At 34.2% G+C, this 22,995-nt stretch overlaps 1 long non-coding RNA gene across 1 annotated transcript; it reads right to left on the reverse strand.

The window, feature by feature from the left end:
• Positions 1 to 1,552: 1,552 nt before the first annotated feature.
• Positions 1,553 to 9,095, reverse strand: LOC147652968 (uncharacterized). Its single transcript, XR_015287033.1, has 4 exons — positions 8,925 to 9,095; positions 6,876 to 6,948; positions 4,557 to 4,762; positions 1,553 to 3,912 (listed from the first exon to the last, which is right to left on the reverse strand). It is a non-coding gene; the product is annotated as an uncharacterized LOC147652968 (long non-coding RNA).
• Between the last annotated feature and the right edge of the window lie 13,900 nt (positions 9,096 to 22,995).

The raw sequence follows: 22,995 nt of genomic DNA on the forward strand, positions 1-22,995 counted from the left end.
GTACAAAATTCTTTAACCTTGCTCTTTCAACAAAAATTTCAGTTCCTGACATCAAAATATTTTGAGAAGGAAGGTGCTACTGCCCAATAAATCCCTACAATGAAACAATGCTCAGAGGAGAATGGTGAGGAAGATGAGCCTATAAAGTTCTAGGAGCAATGCAGGCAGTGACTGCCCACTTGAAGCTAATTGTGTCTCAGGGCACAGGGCTCCAGAGTGGATCAATAAGTAGTGTAAATCTTTACCCCTGAGCTCAGTAAAATAGTGCAAGTGCTAGAAAATCATAGGGGCAGGGAAGGGGAGAAGTGAATATGTGGCTCAGCCCAACATAGTTTATGGAAACTAGAGAAAACCAAAAGTATTTTGAAGGGAGTAATAGGCCTCAGCTGGTTCAGGTATTCCTTTCTGGGGGCTGGGGATGCTCAGCACTGTGGTGGTGAGCACATTCTAGACACTCATTTTGAGAATGACAGTGGCATTGATCTGTGTGTATCAATTGCAATGTATTCTGTTCGATGTACCTTACGTTCTCATCATGCTATGCGATATAGCTTGCATCACTCTGATAATTTGTAAATCTCATGCAACATCAAGTAACTTTGTAGTTATTGAACTACACACTGCAAGTGGACTAATAGAACCTGTTAGGGGTAGTGTAACAAAGGTTATACAGAACTGGGGACTCTGGTAGAAGAGTAAAATGAGTTCATGTGAACATAATAAAAATCATGTGATTTAAAATATTGTTGGAAATGTCATAATAGCATCAACATCCCAGTCCAACACTCTCAACTAGACTCAGGATTTTCTTGTTTGTTTCAACAACAGCAACACAAGCAACAAAATATCAATTATAAACAAGAAAAAATGTTATGCAGTATTTAATTTTAATTTATCTTTTTAATGTTCCAGAAGAGATTTTTTTTTTTATTTTAAGCATGATTATTGAAAGTATTTTCAAAACTCTATTAATGAAAATGGTTTTTAATATATGTAAAAAAACCACTTACATATATGACTACTCATACTTTTAACAGAGCTAATGGTTCAGATAACCAAAATATTCTTTATAATGGAATATACAGAAACCAGTATTAGCAGTCACATTTTTAGCTATTAAAAATGGATGTAATTTTTGTAGATCTAGTGGCAGTTACAAAAGCATAGTGGTCAACTTTAAAAGCTTCAGATTTTTTATAGGAAATCCAGTTGCTTTTATACTTCTTGATTGCCATACTAAACTGATAGTGTCACGTGTACCCTGTGTTTTTGAAGTTATATATTTAGTTATGAGACATGTAGGAGACAGGTACACTTCTTCCCCCCCAATACTGCCTCTAATATCCCTGTTAATTATTTTTGTTTGGTTGTTTTTTTTTTTTCTTTTAAGTTGTCAAAGCTTTTTCAGAAGCATTTGGAATACAGTAGTATTGTCAGTCTCAAACTTCTGTTTGGAAGCTTCTAAGCTCACCTATTGTATCTGTGTTTTTGAAAGATTAACCATGAATGGCAAGAGTTTCATAAAAATACAGACAGAAGATCAATCCAGATCAGTGTTCTTGATATTTAAATTTAATGCATACAGCATTTACTATTTTCTTCCATTTCCTTTTACCTGTAAAACTATAAAGATATTATTACTATTCTAATTATCTCCATCTAGATTTTCCAGTTTCTTATTTTTGTGAAATATCATTGACCTTGAGAGAAAATTTAAATCATTTAAACAAAAAGGAATCAAAATTGATGATGTTCTGGTATTGTACTCTAAAGAATAAACCCCATCATACAGCATAACAAATTTCAAGCATGGTGCTAAATAACATTATTCATACTGAGTTATTCATATTGAATTTAAGTCTGAAATATAAATCTAGTTTGTCCATTTGGCCTTTACTAGATTTACTTTGGCCTGAAAACAGAGTATGACACGTTGAATTACTTGAGAGTTCTCTATGTCACTTGTTTCCTTGGAGCATTTTGCGCTGCTATGACTCAGTTTTTTCCTCCTGTAGACAAGAGAGTGCAATTGTGCAGTGAAGTTCATGGATCAGTGGCAGACAAGCACCAGTGGTCATGTGTCAGCAGCAGGGATTTACTCAATCAGGAGGATGCTTTTGTGGTGGAAGAGGGAATCTGCAGCCTGGAGAGCACTTTCTGTGACTGCTGTGTGATTTACTTCTTCTCAGGCTGTTATCCAACTGTCAATTGTCTAAAGAAAATATGAATTAACAACTCTTCTGTCTCCCAAAGGAATAAATGAAGTAATCTTATTTTTAATCCTTCCTTGGTTAATTAGCTTCTTGATCTTTGTATTGCCACTGCTCCTCAACTGCATTTCTTTCCTCTCATTTTTCTGCTCACTTATCATTACAAATATTTTCCCTTATGTTTCACTTTATCTTCATTTCTTTCTACATACCAAACACATCCCCTGAATTTGAAGTACCAAAAAAAAAAAGCTAAATCTCATTCAGAAGAACCACTTATTATTTTTAGTATTTTACCCAATTATTTTTGTCTGAAATTTTGATACACTCTATTCTCTTTTGAAATAAAAAAGGATAAAAAGGCAAAATATTTTAAAATTGAGCTGGCAGATTGCATTTCATAATAATCTGTTGTAATATGATTCTTATTCACACTCAAGCCAAGATTTTGAGATCTGTGAATCTAAATTAGGAACCGAAATAGTTGGTTATATAATGTACTTTAGAAATTGCTAAGTATTTAAAAAATTAATGAGATTAATTTAATTTTGGATTTTATTCCAGTTCAGTTTTTCTGGCATTAATAGCAGCAGTCAGATGAACAAATAATACTTTATAAAGCTCTGTTATTGGTCTCTGACTTAGTTTACTCCATACCGATGTTCTCAGAGACAACCAGACTCACTTTGGGTCACAAAATGAGTATCACTATTTCTCAAAAGTCCATCCACAGTCACTTGCACTTTTTGAGACGCTCACTGGTTTTCCTACTTTTGTCAAATTGAACTTTTCCATGTATTTGACTATAGTAATAGCATCACTATCTTAATTACATGTGATAAAGCTCTGACCATAACTTGCTCAAGGTTTTGTTAGGTAGGCATGTATTTATCTACAGGCAAATAGAAATATTTTCACCACTACCTGAATAAGCTGCAGTTAAAGGCAGCTATATATTCAGATGAAATTAATAGAAAATTCTGCTCGAATATTTTTGAATACTTGCTGCGAATACAGTTCTATATAAAGAAATAACCCATGAATACTGGAACCTAGCCTGCAGGAAGAAATGGAAGCAGGCACTTGCTACTCTTCATTTAGGAACGTGGCAATAATCCTGAAAGATTTCCCTTCTACTGAAAAGCAAAATTTACCAATAACATTCCTTTCCCTCTCACTAGAAGTGCATAATTTTATTTCAGAAATATTAACTCTGATTTTCTTTCTCTTTGTGCTAATTTTAATATGTAGCCCTATATTGCCAATAATGGGTTGTGAGGAACGTATTGAAGTCAAAGGTGTCACAACTGCTCTTTCAGATTTGCTCTGTCAGAACTTTTCTCAACTTTTCTGTAGATTTGATTTTTGCTTGGTTTAGCTCTATCAGCATCTTCTCTAAGAGACCAGTAGTCTATTTTATTTTACTTTTATCATCTGTGTATGATATAACACAAGTTTTAAATAGACATTTGTAAGAAGTAGCAACTATTCTATCCAAAAATAGTTATTTATAACCTCTATATGACAATGTAAAGAATTACTAGTTTAATTGAATAGCAGTTTCTTTCAGAAGTGTAGACAAAGAAGACTGTAGAAGAGTGCAACTCTAGGTTAATGGATGGGATTTTGGTCTGGCACAAAGGACCTCAGGGCTATAATCAGCTCATCCAGTCAATTTCCCCAAACATCTGGGCAGTTATGTCTAAAAGACATAAAAAACACATACATCATGAATTTGGAGTAATATGGAGCTGCAGACTAATGAAGAAAGATCAAAGTTGTAAATCTGTGTTATCAAACATGTAAATGTTGTTCCTGGAGCAGAAAAAAGAAACCATAAACATGAACATGGTGTTTCTCCTACAGTTGACTGCAGACACTGACAACTTGGTATAATACACCCCTGTCCCCACCACCTTCACATAGTCATCAGCCTTTGAACACAGATTATTACAGGAAATGAGAGAACAGCACCAGAAAAGGGGTAGAAACAAAAGGGCTATTACGAATTTTAATTGTATTTATACTTCCATTTCCTGTATATGCTGCATCAGCCCCAGGGGGCAGGTAGGACCCACCCAATTGGATAAGGGAGAATTAAAACCGCAAAAGTAGGGGGAAATAACCCAAACTTCTGGGTTGAGATAAAGGTAGTCTAATACATTATGGAGAAAAAAAACCAAACCAAAACGACCCCCTCTCCCCCATCCTCAAACAAGCAAACAAAAATAAACCCTCAAACCCAAGTAGTACAAAAGCAATCATTGCCACCTGCAGAACAGTGGCCAGCCAGCCCTTGGGCAGTGGCTACTTTGGAAATTACCCAGCCCCAGTTTTGTTGCTTACCATGAGATCACAGACTACGACATGTCCCTTTGACCAGATGGCTTGGGGTGCTCTGGCTGTATCTCTGCAATAATGAAATCACAGAGAAGTGTTGCTGGGAAGGGACCTTAGAGATCACCTAGTCCCAGTCCCTCTGCCATGGACCAGGACACTGTTCACTAGAACTTGCAGTTTCGTGTTCACCCCTAGCATACTTGCTGACAGAGCTAGAGACAGAAACAGAAAATGTCTTTTGCAAGCACTGTTCAGAGCAGGTTCAACTGGTGTGTTAACAGCAGTTTTGCTCACTAATCTAAAATACTAAGTTGCCAATCGAAATACAGACTGCTATGAAGAAAACTAACTTCCTCCTAGCCAAATTCATAACAATATCTATGCCTTTTACCATGCCATTTACATCATGCTCAGGCTCTACATTATTCAATATATTTTTATCAGCCACATCAAACCCTTTTTCTGTCCTCTGACATATACACAGATAGTATTCTATTAGTCTAATGTCTCTCCCCATTCAGTCTGTTCAGTTCATGTAGTTCTTGACTTAAAGTTCTTCTATTGTGATAGTTGTTCAGGACAGATTAATGAACTAAATTCTGTTATATCTGAACATATCACTAATATGTCTCAGACATATGTTGCGTCACTCTACCCTTTCTCCACAGAAAATACAGTGAGCAGTTAATTTAAGTCACCCTAGACATAGATTTAGAGCAGATAATCAAATGAAATTGTGTCATTGTTCAGACTTAATAGGAGAGAGAATTATCATCCATGATAGTACCATTTTTACAATTTAGAAAAGATGAAACATCCTATACTGGATACTAATATTGCATTATAGTAATGATGCATCTCTTATCTAAGAAACTGCACTGACTATAGAGAACATGTGCATCACACTATTTTAAAATGAATCACAGCTTTTTCTCTTTTTACATTTATTTGCAGTTCCAGGAGTGTGCCCCCTATGTTTTTTTGCATGATTTTATGATTATTGCTAGGAGCAATGAGCATGTTTTACACTTTTCTGATTCTTTATTCTCAGCTTTCTTCAGTAAAGAAATTTGTTCTTAAACATCCTGGGGGAAAGAAGCAGGGGGTAGAACAGCACATTCTTTATCTCTGGGAATTTTAGCCAGTGTCTTTTTAAAGATATATTAATTTGCTATAGATGCAGTTAAACTTTGTCATAGAACTTTCCTTTTTTATTATAATATTTTAATAGTTATTTAGCAGCTACAATAAAGTGTATATATATATATATATATATATATATAAAATACATATCATATCACAGGCTGCTTTCCTAAATATTCATCATCTACTTCCTGAAAAAAAACTGTCTTACATTTTAAAGTAAACATTTGTCTCTTATTTGGCCACCCCCTACTCTGCCTAAAAATTTCACAAATTTTTTTGGGGGTGGGGTGGTGGGTTTTGTTTCTTTCTTTGTTTGTTTGGGGGTTTTGGTTGGTTGTTGTTGGGGTTTTTGGTGGTTGGTTTTGTTGAAATACTTTTATTTTGAAACATGTTTTCCTTTTGTCAGCTCTAGATGACATTTCATAATTCATACCCTACCAACCTTTGACTCTGAAAAGACAAAACCCTACACCCTCTGATAAGTGGAAAGGCTGAAAGTCACAGTACTAGCAGGATGTTTTCATTCTACAGAATTGGAATGTCATAAGTTGTGATTCTGGATTATCTATCTAGTCATTGAGTCTGTCACACCCAGGACAAAAGAATTGGAAGAATCTCTGTAGTGTTCAGGTTTCTTTTTTCATTAAGAAAACATTGGGGAAGCATGGAAAGAACTGTGGAGAATTAAACCAGGCTTCTTGCTGGGAAGATGGAAGTGACATCTGCACTCTCCTGCAATCAGTATATAATAAAAATTAAAATGATTTATTGAGAGTGTGGGTTATCTAAGGACTAGTTTCAATGTGCCAGTACTTTAAATAAACTGTGTCTTATATACATGAAACCATTATAATGGTGAAATGTGTGTTTCCTGGCCAGTGTGTGGTTCCTAAGCAGGTGACTAAGTAGCAACCACAGATTTGCAATAGGCCTGAGATAAAACATGCTTTGATAGAATTTACTGCTTAAGCACATACAGTTAGTAAAAAGACTCACAAACATAGGCTTAGACAAATTAAAGAGAAAGGAGATAATATAAATAAGATTAATTTTCAGGCTTTCTTTTTATTGTCTTGGATATTTGGTTGATTGACTAATGTAAACAAATTAATAAATATTACTCAACCTTATGTTTGTATTTGTATACAAATTAAAGAAATGATATAGCAGGGAACTTACGTTTCGTTTTCTCAACACATGAGTAGTACCAGAGAGAAAGGCATTGTCTTTTTTCATGGAGTCCATTTAGCAACTGAAAAAATAGGATAAGGACACTCAAATATCATTACTGCGTTCACACTTGCTTTGGTACTGCGTTCACATCTTATTACTGAGTACTCCTCTGTGTTTTTTATACTGAGTTACTGATATCAATGAAACTACCCTGAGATCCTGGATTTTTCACCTCAGACTGTCAGAGAACTCAATTTTTTTCATGTTATTTATTCTTTTACATTTGAAAGCATAATATTTAATTGAAAGTATTATTTAATATTAAACAGTTCAGTGATGCCTGACTCTTACTGGGAAAAAGTATTTGCACTTAATTAGAGAGCATTTATTGGATTGCATTTTGTCCTTTTTTTGTCACAGGTTGAAATAAAAGAGAACATGCAAGAGCAAACCAGAAGGAATGCTTTTGATCACATTCTGAAGGTTATACTGCTTGATGAGCAATTGCTTAATATTTCTTTACTGCATGATTACCTACCTTCCCCTTCTAAAAATCCCAGAAGTATTTAGAAAAAATGCCTGAGGTACCACAATAATGTGCAGACACAGCCTGTCAGACACGCATGAATTAAACCTGACCAGAAGACTTCCACACAAATTGAATTTCCCTGAGTTTGCTAGTCCTTCGAAATGAGAATTTTTCATGGTGCTGAACCAGTATCTGCCATCAGTCAGTACTGTAAGTGCAGCTCAAAAAAAAGGGATCCCAGTGAGTTCAGTACTTTCCCAGCACATTGTTCAGTTCATAGTAGTTGATACAATAAGGAATGGCACTCAGTTAGAAAACATGACTAACGAGAAACTGAATGTTCTCATTAATAAATGAATTTGACTGTATTTCTTTCCATTCCAAGTTCCTTTCTAAAAGGATGGTTTTTTATTTGCTTTTTTTTCTGAGTTCCTTTTTATGTAAGTCTAAGTTCTAGCATATATTTGAAGATTTTTTCTTTCTTTTATCTAGCTTGCTCAAAAAAAGGCCAGACTGACTAAAGTTTGTGAGAATCGCTCTTGTGAGCTGCATGATGTCCTCAGTGAACATTAAATTCCATGTGCCCTGTTACAGCAATAAAATCTTCGTGTAATGAGCAGTATATGTGGCATTTCCCCAGCAGCTGAGTAAAAAACAAATTGTCATTTAGAAGGATAGACTTTGTTCAGGCCTTTAGCTTACCATGGAATGCACAACACATGGTAGAACTTGGTTGCCTGCCCTTTCCTGACCAGCTAGCATTAAACAAATATTTTTCTGCACTAGTGCAAATGGGAATCTAGTCTGAAACTGGCTGAGAATTTTGGTTTGGAATTACAGAAAAAACAAAACCAAACAATCCAACATTTTTAATACTTATACTGGAGTACTGCAACTTCTGTAGGCTTTGTGCATTTCTTTCCTCCATGCTGGTTTTTAATTTAGAATTTATCAGATTACACACTTGATCTGTGATCTAATATGTAACTCTTAACTGTTGAGTGTATACAGGTCCTTTTTAATTTCATAAATCGCCCTGTAAATATGTTTCGAAAGAATGTTAAGGTAGACACAATAATCATTATTCTTACTCCTCAATAAAAAAAAAAAAATATTTCAAAAGAAACTGTTTCCTAATGCTTAAATGAATGCTTGGTAGTAAAGTCCTTTATCTAATGGACATAGGTTGAGGTTTTAATCTCCATAGCATGAATTTATTTATACATTTGTTAACTATCTGGAGATGGGATGAGAAGAACTTTATTATTCCAAAAATATCAGCACTAACATTAAGTAAAAGGATAATAAAAAATAATTTTAAAACCAATCCAGACTCATATGAATAAATAAATTATCAACATACCATGTGATTGAAAACTTTCTCATGCTCATTGCCCAAAGAGATTTCTGTCTTGTGATTTTCCATGGTATTCTTGTCATTAAAGTGGGTTAGCTCTTTAACTTTGAGCTCCCTTGCTCATTCACTTCAACTTCTACTACACAAGTGGGGTTGTTAGAGTACTCACATTAGATTTGTATATAAGCTGCTAAAATATTTCAGTGGGGAATTTTCTTGCACGATCAGCATTCTCATTCAGAAGAGCTTCATTCAGAAGAAGAGTAAAGCAGAGATGTCAGGACATACTGCATCCTTCAGTTTTCATCAACTCATCTGTTAGTCTTCTTTTTTAGTTGATCTTTCAATTAGTTGATTAATTCAGATTCAAAATAAAATATTTTAGTCAATATAGGAAGGATGAAAATTAGTGCTTTGAGATAAATTGTAGTAAGAGAAACATGTCCCTCTCAAAATAGGAAAAAAAAATCTGTTAAAACTGAACAAAGTTGATAAATTTTACATTGTACATTTTTCTACTGTTACATTGATAAATATGGAAGGGATTAGAAATTATATTATCTCCTCTCAGTTTGCCCTTCAATTATTTTACATAAGCCCAGAAAAAGAAAAAAAAAGAGAAACTGTAAAAGGATGTATGATGCAGTTTCAAGTCTCAGGTTTCACATTTACACTGCCAGATGAAATATATTTAACTGTTGACACTCAAGAAATCACTGAAGCGTACCAAAAGCTTACTTCATAATACATTTCCATCCCTGTAAACACATGTATAAAATTTTGTTTATTTCCTAGACATCCTATTATTGTCATCCTTATGTGATTTGGCTGTACAGGTTATGTTAGAAATAAAGCTTAGTGTTTCCAACTGAATCTCAAAAATGTAAGAAAAAAAAAAAAAAGTCAGGACCCTAAGTATCTTTCTGAAAATATATTCTAAAATACATTGCAAATAAACCTTGCACACAGGATCATAAACATGTATGTTAGGTGTTTTTTGCAACAAATTGTGATTTATAAAAATAAATTGTTCTGTTCCACAGAATATCTGGAAATGCATGAGGATACTCTCAATCATCCAAAAAATAAGAAGATGGAAAAAACCCCAAACTTGACAAGATATAAGATTCAAAGCCCAAGGAGGAAGAAAGATTTCTTCATAATTTCTTCACTGGACCTGTGTGCTGAGTGGCACACCTGTGACTAAGTAACAAAAATATGTGACAAATACCTTTGTTATATTGTGGATATTGCTCTGAGATTAGTACACTAGATTTTATTTACATATTCTTTTAAAATGAAAGAGGCTTATTGTAGTCAGAAATTCTATTTATTTCCCATTACTTTTTTCTGTTGTCTTTCACAGTTGAAAAATTCTGAACAACAGAGCTGAATTACTGTGAAAATAATGCATAAGACTATGTATTTGCTGTTTATTAAATTAAAAAAAATAGTTCAACACACTTTCAGTACTTTTTGCTGGAACTGTAGAAATACAATATTTTAGGGAAATCTTAATAATATAGAGATAAACAATATGTTTTTTTCCAATAGCTAAATGTGGTATTCTATGCCCACATAAAATTAATATAGTGCAAGTAATCCAAATATTTAATTTAAAGCTGGAGTGTTCAGAATTAGAACTTCATTTACTATGTGACTTGTTTCTATATACACTAGAGTTCAGAATAGGGAAAGTTTGATGGATATTCAGGTTTTAAGATTTTGGCTGGCATTATAGACAATATATCTGATAACAAAATTAATCCTTTTACTTTTATAGTGTATGTGTAACACTGATATTTTTTATCTGACTAGAGTCAGTGGCAAAGTACAAAGCACTCACCTGAAGGATCTCATTTCCAAAATACCATTAATTGTGAAAAACTATTTTATAGTTCACTAAGTATTCAGACCTACCATAACAAATAAATTTCATACTAGAGAGATATTTATTATTTTATTCTTGAATTTCTCTATATTTATTTTAATATGTGGTTATTGGTGCAATAATTCTATTGAAATCACTAAATGTTTTGACATCTTATACATCTTAAATATTTACTACAATACAAATCCCTGCTTCTGATCTATGGGATGATTACTTTTTAGTTTGGGTTACATTGACTTTGGTGAAAGGATGTTAGACCTGAACCTCTGCTCCCTCAACCTCAAATTCATGTCTTAGCACATGGGTCGGAAATATATCTTCAACAATTTTTACATCTCATTAAACAATGATAATTGCTTTAATTTGATTATGTGGCAAAATGCATTTGTCATGAGGTATAATCATCTAATCAGACCTCTCAAACTCAAGACACTTGATCATGAAACAGATTTTGACCCTATAATAATAGAAAAACCAGGAAACACTTAGAAAAATAAGTATAAAGACTGGAAAATTAAAGGAAGCCACAAGAGTAATGTATCTGTCCTCAGTCTGACCATTTGATCTTTGTTTTAGAGGAGCAGCTGTATTCTATGAGGACATAACCTTGTTATAAATAAACAAAAATAGTATAAAGCCTGAGAAATCTTAAGTGAATTAAATAAATTTTATTGATTTAAACATTTATAAAAAAAATCATATTATCAGATAATAAGAAGATATTGAAAGAACAAAACACAATATAATCATTGCAATGGACTACATGTAGGGAAGAACATAGTTTCTCTACAGGTGTGCTGCACTGTGTCCTGGTTCTTTGCTGATGAGGAATTATCATGATTCGTTATGTTTACCTGCCTAACTTCAAGGTTACTCTGATCAGGGCAGGACTTTGTGGACACTCATATGTCCTGGCCGAGCCATCACGCAGCTCTGCTGGGGTGTTCTGCTCTCCTGGGGTGTCCCTCTTTGCTGGGGTGTTCCACTCTGCTGGAGTGTCCCGCTCTCCTGGGGTGTCCTGCTCCGCTGGGGTGTCCTGCTATTTTGGGGTCTCCCATTCTTGTGGGGTGTCCCTCTTTCTGGGGTGTCCCAGATTGCTGAGGTGTCCCTGCAGCTCCCGTGCTGGGCCCAGGCACCTCTGGACACACTCATACAAGAGGCAGCTGTCAACACTTCCAGTCACAATTGTCCCGTTGAAAGGGTGATACAGAGCCCATCAATACAGCTGGACACTATCAGTTTTCACACTCTTCACACCATGGCCTTTGCTGTGGTGTGGCCTTTTTTCCTTAAGGTCCACATGTGAAATAACTATGCAAAGCATTTTTTTTCTTAAAAATTACAGTACTTTTCCCAATCATACTGAATGTGACAGCACATTTCTAGAAAACAAGACCTACAGTGAGCTCAGAAGACAGCCACTATTTATCTCTACTCACCTAAATACTTTCTATGTTCATATTGATAGGCCTCAGAATTTACAGCAGTCTGACCCTGAAAACAAACAAACAAACAAACTGAAAATATATATACTGTTTCCTGCTTATGTTTGTTTTGATCCAGGCATGTAAGTTTGGAATAAAATTACTTAGTAATGAAAGCAACCTTTGAAAAGCCTAAGAGCAGTAATAACAATTGATTAACATTCAGAGAATGATTAACCATGTTGTAGTGTGTAACACTATATTCTAAAGTTACACACAGATACCAACAGCAGATTGATTTAGATATATCAGGATATGATGTTCTACTGACAGCATTGTTTCTATGTTGTAGTACATTAAAAAAGCCTAGTAGCTCTACCAGATCTGGGACATGAGAAATATCAAATGTAAACCAAGCTAATTTTATAAATTGCTTGTAGTATGAGGAAACACAGTTTAATTCTTCCATATTTGTTACATGGATAAGCTTTATACTAATTTTCTATCATTTTGATGTCTGAGGTAAGACAGTTGTATCTGTATCAGTCATTTTAAACCTAGTATTTGTTGTTTTAATTTTATCCCTTAAAATTCAGAGTAATTTCTTTCATTAATTTTTACAATTTTTCTCAGATAATATTGGCAGAAAAAAACCCAACAAAGCCAAAGACTAATCTGTTCCAGAGTACTTCTGAAATGAACATTGATGCTCAAATACATACAGAAAAATGTAAAACTAGATTGGTTTCAGTTGATTTTCGTTAATGAGATCCACATTTCGGTTGTTATATTAAGTTTTGGTTACATCATGAGTGCTGAAACTTGAAACTGCTTTCCAACAAACAATCACACAACAATTTCCTCAAAGAATTTGGTTTGAACCTCTGAATATTAAGAGATAACTTTCTCCAGCAGAAGATTGCAGGATCATTAATATTTCTATTATTCCATCAGCCACTGCCTTAAATGTTCCTCTTTGGGCTGAGGCCACCTATTTTTTCACTGTATAGTTCACCTGCATAGAGTTTGCATGTTAGAGAATAGATAGATGTGTTTTAAAAAAAAGATAAATGCAATAAGAATAAAGTTAAATATAATAACAACACTAATGTAAGACTGAAACCTTTATAGCACATTCTCAGCTGATTCTTTAACCTGGAAATGCCCAAATGTAAGTTCCTCATGTTTCAATCTAAAAGCACTCTAGCTAACTGAAATTCTTGTGCATGTGTTGCAAGCTCTAGTCTTAGCAAGGCTAAAAGTAAATTCCATGGTTGGCAGCTATTTTTACTACTAAGGACTGATGGCCACAAGTAAGAACGTGCATGTCTGATGTTCCTGAGAGCCTGAATTGATAGATCAAAACAAAACAGAGCAGCACCTATTGCTTCTTTCAAACTATATACATAATGACGAAATTGACCACAGCTCTGCCTCAAACTTTTTCTCATAAATATTCATTTATCCATATATGTGGTACTTACTAATGCACTTGAAGCATCCAAAAAACACTTGGAAAAAAAAGGATTTTATTAACACTAAAGAAATAACAATTATTTCTGATTTTATTTTATTTAACTATTCTACAATATACCTCAAAATACATGTTTTGATTCAGTTTTGGTTTCATTCATTGTTTCACTTTAAGACAGATGTTTTAATGCTCTGAATATGGTCTGGGAGGGCTTTTTTTGTCTTTTTTTTACTTGAAGGATGTGATCTTGGGCTTTACTGATTTCATGTCATTAAAATCTTGAGCTTTTTGGAGAACTATTAATTTCAGTTTTGATTTCCTATGGTATCCTTCCAATACTTTAGTGTTTTACAAACATCACTTGATTTATCTTTATGACACTACTGTGAAGTAAGCTCTTACCTCGCAGCAAGAGAAAATTGTAAGTACTCAATGATTCTACAAATCAAGTCACACATTCTACAAAACCAGTGCAGTGTTGAAGGATCCACATTTATTGGCAAGCTGTGAAATTATTGTCACATGTGATATGCTAAGCACCACAAAAGAATTGTGTTGTAAGTGCTAATACAACATCCAGTTCAGTGGGTTATTTTATATCCATGGTATGATTTAATAGACTTATTTACCATATATTAACATCTTTTGGAATTTGCTACAAATTTGGTTTTGTCCATGTAGAAAGAATCTTTTTGTCATGTGATTTAAACACTGCATCATGATGTTCATTTAAAGATGACAAAATTAAAAATAGACAAGCACCATAAATGCTGTTATTTCCAATAATTTAATTATATGTCTTTATAAGCTTATTTTTCTTTTCAATTAACCTTAAATTTTATAAATTTTGTCATCATGTACAAATGCTTTTTAAATAACTGTAAAATAATAACATTGCAAGATAAAAACCAAGATTTATCTCATGATAGAAGCAGCCAATATGGAACATAAGGTAAAATAAATTTTTATATGTATTAGTGAGGTTTGTGAAAACACAAAACATAAGTTTTATTATCAATGAGAATGTATCAAAAATACATGATAATGTAAGTATTATCATTTTAAGTAGTCATTAGTATTGTAAGCATTTTTTGATCAATTCCCACAGCTGATTAAAAAGCATCACTTTTTGCAAGACTAAGTAATTGTTGTCATGAGCCTCATCAATTTAGGCTGGTAATAAATACTTCATCTAGTTACACCACCCCTCAGTTTATACTTGTTTGTTATTCATATTCAAAGGGAAAAACAATCATCTCTGGTCCCCAAAGGTGTGCTTCAAAGGACTGAACTACGAGAGGCAGGGAGAAAAGCTAGAGGGGAAACCAAAGATATAGCAGACACCACATTAGACACTGAGTGGTAGGTACTGCTCCCAGAACCACAGGAACCACAGTACTTTTCTAATAATCCTGTTGCAAAATTATATTGCCATTACAAGTTTTTTAAATCATGGCATCAATATTGTACTAGTAGCAGTCCATTTCTTTCTACTGTATAAGGCACTATGACACACGTGGAAAATTTTAACAGCTGGGGTGGGAAAATACTTTAAAGGTCGTCTAGTACCCCACAGCCGTGGGCAGGGAACATCCCACTAGGTCATGTTCCTCAAAGCCTGGCCTTGAACACTTCCAGGCACCCACAAGTTCTATGGGCAACCTGTTTAAGTGCATCACTATTCTCAGAGTAAAGAATTTTTTCCTAATATCTAAACTAAACCCCCTTGTCCTATCATTACATGCCCTTTTGAAAAGCCCCTCTCAAGCTTTCTTGTAGTCCCCCGTTATGTATAAAAGGTTATATTTCCCTGTAGCTTTCTCTTCAGCAGGCTGAACAACCCCTAGTCTCATCCTGCTTTCACAGGAGAGGTGTTCTGATCATACTTCTTGCCCTCTGGACTCACTTCAACAGTTCCACATCCATCTTGGGTGCAGCTGGACACATTAGTCCAAGTCAGGTCCCAGGAGAGTGGAGAGGAAGGGAGGAAGCCCCTCTGTCATCTTGCTGGCCATGCTTCTTTTGATGCATCTCATGGCAGGGTGGCTTTATGGCCTGCAAGCATATTGGGTCATATCAAGGTTCTCATCCAAAACCCACAAGCCTTTCTCCACAGGGCAGCTTCCAATCCATTCTCCAACCAGCCTGTATTTGTGCTGGGGATTGCCCTAATCCAGGCACATCTTTATGCTTGGCCTAGTTAAAATTGATGAGATATGCACAGGCCCACCTGTCAAGCCTGTCAAGGTCCTTCTGGACCTTCCCTCCAGTGCGTCGAGTTGACCACACAGCCCAGTGCTGTCAGCAAACTTGGTAACAGTGCTTTCAATCCCATCATCCAGGGAACTGACAAACATGTTAAAGAGCTGCAGACCCAATACTGATCCCTGAGGAATGCCACTTGTCACATCTCTGCCTCTCCAATTCTGGGACAAGGATATCATGCAGGGCAATGTGAAATGCTTCACACAAGTCCAGGTAGATGATGTCAGTTACTCTTCCCTTATGTAGCAGTGTTGTAACTCTGATGTGGGCCACAATTTGATAAGGCATGATTTACCCTTAGTGAATCCTTGTTGACTCTCTCCAGTCTTTATTTTTCATGTGCATTACCACAGTTTCCAGGAGGATCTGCTCCATGATCTTTCTGGGTAGAGAGGTGAGGCTGCTTGGCCTATCGTTCCCGAGTTCTTTTTTTCCCTTTTTAAAACGGGGGTTCTTTTTCCCCTTTCCAGTCAGTAAAAAATTCACTGCACCTCCACAATTACTTAGATATGATGAATAGCTTAGCTGCTACTGGGGTAGGTAGAGTGGACTCTCCAGTTGGAGTTGCAGCCTTTGCTCTCCGATACGTGCCTGCCATTCTGTCTTGAGGACCATGTCAGAGAGGTGTGGCTCACTTGGCCTGTGGAGATAGTCACAGGTGCCTGGTTACTGCATTATGCCTGCTTCACATGTCATTTATGCCAAGGTTCTACTTACAAGATGAAACAAATACAGTTTCAGGTGGTACAAATCAACAAATTGATGGCCCATTATTAGAATCAAGGGCAAGGCACATGAGAAAGTCTTCCCCTTTCAAATATGCAGAAGAATGAGCTGTAGATTGAAAAGTATTTATTTTTCACTATAATTCATGATTTACCTGTGTTAAAAACTGTGTCAGGTCCATGCCAAGTTAATGTTCACTGGGATGTTTCAGAAGTCTCTGACCCAGCACTGCCGCTCTGAACTCAATGAAGCTTTCACTACCAACAGAAGCAGATCTAGGGCAATGGTGAGTGCTTTAGAAGTTCCTGCATGAGAAGATGCCCAGGGAACCAGCCTGAAGGGTTTACAACCTACTGTTACAAATGATGAAACACCTGGGACTGAACAGTAGGATGAATTTAATGATCATGAAAGAGAAATAGAAAGAGTCTACATTTTTAATTTCTAAACAGAATTAATAATAACAATAACTATTTATAGTGCAGGAAACACTAAATTATAAGATGTAGACTGAATAGTGAAACATTGTGTCTTTGTTAACACATTTTTTAACAAGGTGGGGGAACATCTTATATTGGTGTTTTAACACAAACAAGGGTTTAGAATGGTTAAAAACACACTTCCTTAAGAAATGACACACTTTCTGGAAACATAAGACGCAACTTTATGAAACAGAACCTTTAGATCTGAATAGAAAGTATAAAATAAATGCCAGGATTAAGAACTCTGGTGAATACTGTCAATGTTAACTGTATATAGGTAAAAATTATGCAGTGTTTAGATTGTATTTTTATAGACAGCTATAAATTCAGAAAATATAATTACTGTGGTTGAAATCCTTGTTAACAATTATATTGAAATGTCTAGGTCATAAATGAATTCAATCCTTAATGGACACTGGCAAAACAAAACCTAACTTAGAACCTTGGCCTAAATTCAGACAACAGAATACCCTCAGGCTTCTCCATGAGATATGTCATGATTACAGAAAAAATGGTTCAGACATTGATTGCTTTAGTTAAAATTATTGAATGGAGCAGGTTCATTACTAATGGATCACTAGAATATGCATTTACAGATGGATTTTTCTGCTGGGTTCAGTCTCTCTGTTCCCTAGGGTAACAAATGCAGCAGCATGTATGTGTAAAACAAGAATCCATCTCTTGCATGAACAGATAACAGTACAGTAAAGTGCACAGTGTTTGTGAACAGCTGCTGAAAATCATTAAACATCCTTGAGTGCTTCATTGTTAGAAACTTCTGAATTTCTAACCGTGTTTTCTTTATTCAGTTAATCACAAGTTCCCATTTGCTTACTTTATCAGCTAATATAAACTATTTCATAACCTGCATTTCTGCTTCCATGCCATTATCCCCTTCTGATTTGTTTCACTATTTTTCCTGTGATCATTTTTCTATAATTAAGGCTTAGTTTATTACTATTTCTAGTATTAATTTCCTAAAAAGGATATGGTAATTATTCTTCATATGAATGGCACTATATATATAGCCTTCATTAAAACTTAGAGACGAGGAAAGGAATTATCTGAAGAATAGCAACATTTCATGGAGCAGAATAAAGGGATATGTCTTAAAGGGCTGATTTCTGAGTGAAGCTCTGGATTTGAATTCACATCCTATAAATTCCCAGAAATTATGTTTATCAGTTGAAGTTACTGACAGAAGAAAATAAACATAGTATCTACATTAGAAATACACCAAAGTGTCCTAAGTAACAAGTGGATCTTCATAACTTTGTATTCTGTCATACAGTGGTAGAAACTTAGACATGTCATCTAAATGTAACCTACACTTGATTTCCAGTCTTTTGATTTACAAAAATATTAAAATTATACAAAAATACACTAAAAATACTCTTGTTATCACAATCAACACTTCAATAATGAAGAATATTATTTTCATTGATCAAAACCACTAAATCATTAGTGTATTTTTCCAACTTAATACAATTTAGGCAATTTAAATAGCTGTTTACTCCAATAATTAAATTCACTTTTTTGGGGGAAGTTTCCTGTATTTCAGGAGGTTTTCAGTATATCAATCATAATTTATAAAGTTTACAGTTTTTCATTGTATCGTTAAATCACACCTCAGATTTACTTAATGCACAGCGATCCAAATTTATAAAAGAATATTTATCTTATGCTACATAAAAAGAGACATCAACATGTAGCAATCTGTTTTGAGGCACATCATTCTCTATTCTACCTTTTAACTTGCTTTCCACAAAAAGTTTTAGCACAGAGTTTTAGCACAGAGTTATGTTAGAAACTCTGTATTTTGAACAGCATGTCCAAACAGGAATGTGACAGAAAAGAGGACAGAATTAGTAGATGTTTATATTATTTTAGCAAAAAAATTTGAATAAATGTTTATAGAATGTGAAAAGCTGAGGCTTTCATGCATCCATAATTCAGGAAGGATGACATTTATGTTGTAAGAGATTAGCCTGTTCAGAAGGAACTGTACCACAGACTCTTCAGCACAGAAGCTGTGGTCAAGTAACACTGGGTACCTCAATGCTGTTGCAAGTATGCACGAGTTTCATAGAAGTCTTACATTTTCAACAAATATAATCAATAATTTTATGTAAATTTTAACTAATAAGGTCAACAGCATGCATGATGTCCATAATACAGAAATTAATCCCAGACTGTACTTCTACTGTCCTTTCAAATTGATGAGGGGTTTTGAAATCTATGAAGAGAATCTCCCAAGTTTAAAGTCAACATTTTAATACACTTTTCTGTAATTTTAAAACTCTCTTGAGAAATAACAAATTTTTCTAGAATTGCAAAAAATATTACCTGTAAATGGAATAGCAAATTTGGTTTTTGATAGAAGAATTTAAACAAAAAATTTTCCAAAATTTCAGCTGTTAACAACTAATAGGAAGAAAGGTGCAAAGATGTTGCAATTCCAGCATGTGAAATAAAAACAGCACTAAGTTTAGATGCCTTGCTCATTTTTTTCAGCATGTAAGAATTTATCCTATGGCCTTTTATAATGAGGCATTACATATTCATACAGAGAGGGATAGAGAGAGCAGACAGAGGAAGCAGGATAAACTATAATTGCCTTTATTCATAAAAAGGAAATAAAATAAAAGGAATAAAAAAGGAATTAAATATATGCTTTTTTCTAAAATCTATTTAATTTCTTCATTAAATATACATGTGAAGATCTTTCTAGTCTTGAACACAGTCTGAAAAGAATTATTGTAGTCCTGAAAAAATTGTGGAGGATCAGTTTATTAGATTGGTGAAGAGTTTAGAAGTACATGAAATAATATGTGCCCTGCAGAAATTTTATTATATTAAGTGTCTTTGATAGATATAAAAGACCTGATTTGTATTTCAATGAGTAAGATTTGTCTTTTAATCGATGAATACAACTGCTATACACATTCCCTGAGGCAGTAATTGCCACAGAGAAGCACTTTCCAGCTGAGGAAAGAACTTTTGCAAGGGTGTATCATGTTGACATTATGAACACTTTTATTAGGTTTTATCAGTAAGTTTGTCATATAACACATCATAACTTAAGATAAAATTTTCATTTTCTTAGATTAAAACTGCACATGCTTTAATTCATAGGAATAACAAAAGACTCCTTAATTTACAATTATGGACAAATCTATTCTTAGTGTTTGAAAGGCACATCAGTCCACAAACATTTGCACCTCTCTTGAGCCTTCTTCACATAGGTGGTTTTCTCAAAGCAAGTGTTCCTGTAAGTCAGAATATTCTGAACAATTTTTGTATGGCTATTTTCCAAAAAAATTAGCCATTGTGATTGAATAGTCATGATAAATTTTGCAAAGCAAGCAAAATCAGTAAAATATTCATTTACTAGTTTTACTCAAGGCCAATCTTTTATCCTATACATGAAATAACACTACTTTCTTTAACTGAAAAGTTGATTTTCCCTTCTGGTAAAAAAATTACTGTCTACTTTGCAAAACCATTAGCTTTGTTGATATGCTAGCAGCTCTCAGTATTGGCTAGGTCATTGGAACACAATAAAAATAGACAGTTTTCTTTTAAGGAAAATTTGATATTATACTAGGTAATATTCCCCCTCCTCTCTTCCACCACAGAAGCAAATTAGCAGAGTGTCTTTTGTTACCCTGAGTCTTAGTTCACTTAAGTAAATTGCCCTTGACTGAATATCATAGTTAATAAAAGATGGTCATCTCATGACCTCTATTTCAGCAAAGCAATTTATTTAAGTATTGTTTTACATTGATATGTTTTGCTTTTCAGCCTTTACATAGATAATCTATTAAGATCCTACTCAAAAAACTAACCTTAGTGTTTCAACCTGTAATTTCCATGAACTTCTCTCTTCAAATGTAGTCCTAGTTACACTTATATTTAACTTTGAAATCATTGAGGTCATTTATGATGGTTTTATTTGCTTTTCACTTTATCGTCTTAACGGTACTAACAAAAGCTTAATGATACAAACAACAGAACCATAGATTCCCTTCAAGTCTAAGAAAAATGTTTATTTAGTGTATCTAAAAGGGGTTCTCAGGACTTGAACTCTATCATTTACTTTAGTACAGGTTTCCTTTCTGTGTCATGCACAAAAAGGAAATGCAGTTGATTTTTTGTAACCTGTTTAAAAAGCTGATTGCACTGCATTGATAGCATAATCCTTTAGGGAAGGGAATCATGCTGTAGAATCTGTAACTTGTTAGGACTTGCTATACTGTTTTCTTTCTTTTATGCCTTCAAAACTAATAATATTTTAAATGCAGTAGAAAAACTTCAAAAATATTGTGATTTCATACAGCAATTAAGTTTAGGAAGAATTTCCACTGGCTATATCCTTGTAAATTTTTCAGTCTATTTTCAATCCCAAACTCAGGGTGAGGAAAAAATGAATAACACAAATATTCAAATGAAGGCAGAACTGAAGGACAGAAGAGTGCACTTAAGAAATAGAACGGAGACATAAGGTATAAGAAATTAGGACAGCATGATAGGCAAGGAGGTAATTAGGAATCTGCAATACAAAGATAGGCAGAAGGTGATAGAAAGGACAAAAGATAACATAATATGCCAGCTGAACAATGTTATTATATATACAAGAAAGATGTAGCAAAAGGATGAAAAAGGATGAAATTGCACAAACATCTGCTGACTCAGATAAATGTGTCTGCACTCAAAAGGCAAAATCAGACTCGAACTAGATAATAACTAAAATACAGATCTAAGAAGTTATTTTGGTTTATTTTATTTTATACTATTTCATTTTATTTTATTTTGTGGACTGAGAAAGATCAGATTAGGTGAACTAGAAGATTACTTTTTTCTGTGATGTACACTTTTTACTTAATGATGCTGAGTTTTCACTTCTTTTCCTCATCTTTTTAAAGGGATTATATTTTATGTGCTATTTAATTCATAAACCTGCATATTCTTGATCAATGATGAGACATATCTAATACATTCTAGAAATCTTCTTTTTCTGGTAGTACTGTTAACCAGTGCACTAGGAGAGTTTAGTTTTATTCAGTACTCTATGCAAGTCTCCCGAGTCATTTTGATAGATGTAGCTGCAAGGTGTAAGTGGGTCTGAAATTATTTAGACCCAATTACCTGTGCATTGGGAGCCACTTATTTTAAATTAGGTGATTCTGTTTCATCACATCCCTGATACAGTGCAAGAATATTACACTAGCAAGATCAAAGACTGTTATGAGGCTAGGTACGAAATAGCCCAAATAAGCAAAGCATGAAGTTTCCATGTTCTGTCCTTCATACTTGACTGAAATAAAATTGAGCCTCTCATTTGGTAGTAGAAATAGATTCTCAATTACTGAAGAAAGGACAACACAAAGGGGATTAAAATCTTTTGAAAGCATTAAACAAAATTAAATAGCCAAGTACATAAAGCAGAATCAATAGATTTTTATGAGGTTAAGGAATGTATTAACTATATAAATACCAATATCAGAAGTATAAGAAATGTTTGGACTGCATGACTTTAACAGACACTCTACAAGCAACTTCTGACTGACAGTCTGCTCCAGAAATTTGATGTAATTTGTAATGTGCCTGTGAATTATACATAGAAATTGATATGGCAAAGCGACAAGTGTTTTGTCCAAGATCTTACATCAGGTGATTGCGGCCATAGCAAAGGCTTATTGCTCTGACAAAACAGAAGCACAATAAAAAATATTATCATGTATTTGATTTAAACACTCAGTTAATATAATCACTTTGTCAAATCACAATAACATTGTAACAACTAACTGTTGTTTAACACTAATAACCTTTCGTGACAGCTGAGTATAAATATATTTAATATATCCATATTCCCAAAGGAGAAAATGTAAACCTGTCGTTGTATAAAAAGGGTACACGAAAATGCAGTAACATGTGTAAGATTGAGAAGGTGAGTAGTTGACTGATTCAACCAGAAT

This window comes from Cyanistes caeruleus, chromosome 5 (genome assembly GCF_971803275.1).
Source record: "Cyanistes caeruleus chromosome 5, bCyaCae1.hap1.1, whole genome shotgun sequence".
Classification (NCBI taxonomy): domain Eukaryota; kingdom Metazoa; phylum Chordata; class Aves; order Passeriformes; family Paridae; genus Cyanistes; species Cyanistes caeruleus.